Source organism: Gadus macrocephalus, chromosome 7 (assembly GCF_031168955.1).
Source record: "Gadus macrocephalus chromosome 7, ASM3116895v1".
In the NCBI taxonomy this organism is placed as follows: domain Eukaryota; kingdom Metazoa; phylum Chordata; class Actinopteri; order Gadiformes; family Gadidae; genus Gadus; species Gadus macrocephalus.
This window is the reverse complement of record NC_082388.1, coordinates 21,580,519-21,583,018: the sequence shown is the minus strand read 5'-3', so window position 1 is coordinate 21,583,018 and position 2,500 is coordinate 21,580,519. Positions and strand designations below refer to the sequence as shown.

Genomic DNA, 2,500 nt, shown 5'->3' with positions numbered 1-2,500 from the left:
TCAGTCAGTCAGTCAGTCAGTCTGTCTGTCTGTCTGTCTGTCTGTCTGTCTGTCTGTCTGTCTGTCTGTCTGTCTGTCTGTCTGTCTGTCTGTCTATCTATCTATCTATCTATCTATCTATCTATCTATCTATCTATCTATCTATCAACTGCGTCAGTCTATCTATCTCTTGGTCTAGATGTCTGTCTATATGTCTGCCTGTCATTCTGTCTATCTATCCCTCTGTCTATCTGTCCTACACTGTACATCTGTCTATCTCTCCATATATGTATCCGTCTGTCTGTCTATCTATCGATTTATCTATGTCTCCGTCTGTCTGTCTGTAGTTCTGTCTGTCTATCTGTCTGTCTATCCGTCTGTCTGTGGGTTGATCGGACCCTTTGTATGTGAACAGTAAATACGTTACAATGTGCTAAACCGTGGTTCTGTCCCACTCGACCAATAATAAAACAATTACGCAGGCAGGGGTTGGGTTTCATACACATGTCAGGGGGCCTTATGGGGCAGCACTTGTCTCCTTGTCCAGCATGTCACGTCATATCCCCGCATAAAGACATGTCTCTGCACATGGCCCCTGGCGCACTGCCACAGTACTCTCCCTCTCTCACATACCCTCTGTCTCTCTCGCTCTCTATCTGTCTTTCATACACACACTCGCGTGTACACACAGGCAAAACCCACAGGCACTCACACATATTCATGCAACCACACACACGTACACACACGCACACACTCAAACAAACACATACATACACAATACACATGTATGCACACACACACAAGCCAAAACACAGGCAAACACACACACACACACACACACACACATAGGCATACGCACACACACAGCGTCTCGAAACTGTCCCACGCGTCCTCTGCAGCTGTGGGTAGTCTTAGTGGAGGCAGTTTCAAGGCCCTCCAGTGATCCCACTCACACACACACACACACCCCTCCAGTGTTACTAAATGGAGCCACCAGTGGCCCGGCCAGGCTTGAACTCAACATTCAGAGAAAAGAATAACAATTAATGAATAGAAATTCATTGACAGCTTTTTGAAAAGAAAATGAAAAAGACAATCCTACTGATGCGTCCATTCATCTACATTCATAATGTGGTTAGTAAGCAACTGCACGTCACTTCTGTTAGAACCACTATAAAAATAAAATCTGTTTACTGTACTGACTGAACAGTTACAATTATTCAACGTCTTGCAATCAGTATTGAAGACTTGGCCAAACATGTGTAAGCGCTCATTCTCAGGCCTCTAGTTCGCAACGATTTCTATTGGACTCAAATGCACAGGTTCCCCACCAGTGTAGCTCGGAATGCTCTTCTGAGAAGGGCATCCACCACCTCTGCTCTCGCCCGGACCTCGATGCTAAGTACAATCAGCTCGGCTGTGTCAACCGACTCAAACTGAATAGGCCATTTATCACCTGCACCAGCTTAGCCACGCAAAACTGAGAAATCGTCTCAACGTCTACTTTGAGCTTCATTAAATAAAAGGAGAGTATCGTGGTTATTTAAATGGCCTACCATGTTTTCACCAAGTGTAGGCTGTGTGTCACGCTTAACGCTGTAATTGACGTGCTAGATCACCTTCAGTGAACTTCAGGAAAAGTGCTTCCAGTTTAATTTGTCTCCTACTGCTGGACTTGAGGCAGTTAACACAATTTTTGCTCATTTATTTTCTAGCGCAATAGACATGTACTTTTATGGAAGGATCCAGACCTAACCAGGCTGGTTAAGCAGTTTCCTCAGTCTACACAGCGGAGTAAAGAGGTGCTAAAATGAAAAGTTGTAGTCTGATCTGTTGAATATATGATATGAATGTAAGGAAGAGAAATGGATGTGTCATTTAAACATGACACGAAAGAGCTGTGGTTAATCAAGCTTATGGAAGGGGAAATAACTGAGTTGAGATAAGGGCCTGATGACTCATAGTTTCAAGAATCAAGATTCAAGAAAACTTTATTTATCCCCAGGGGGCAATTAAGGGTAAGGCACGTAGAGCAGACATTTTAACAATGAAGAATATGAACAATGGACAATAGAAGGCAGACACCCCTGCCCTCAGTCAAGAGTATGGCTCGAAATGCTACAATCCTGGAATCATTTTGTATTTTTTACTTTCTCTTTCTTTTCCCACAACTTTCCCCCAGTAGGTTTGCCGTGATTTCCACATATGTCAATAATACGTGTAACAGTCGCGCAGCAGTCATGCACACCAAAATCCAAACAGGCAGCTAGGGAAGGCACATTTCACATTACTATAAACTATGCAAAGGACATGTCGATACAGGTACAAACAGACATATTTGTTTACACATTTGCGATGGCTGAGTCACACGGCAATACTGGGAAATCTGTCGGGGCGTCAGATAACAACTTGGATCGATGCTCAAAGGAAAATCATGATAATATAAACAGTGGTGACCCATGGGTGTTGTCAAATGTTGAACAAAACATTTCTCCCTCGCTGACTCGTGTGTCATTAACCT

The 2,500-nt window shown here is 43.5% G+C and overlaps 1 protein-coding gene across 1 annotated transcript in view; it reads left to right on the top strand.

The window, feature by feature from the left end:
- Nucleotides 1–2,500, top strand: part of map3k7cl (map3k7 C-terminal like) — a 12,840-nt gene that overhangs the window by 7,798 nt on the left and 2,542 nt on the right. The window lies entirely within an intron of this gene.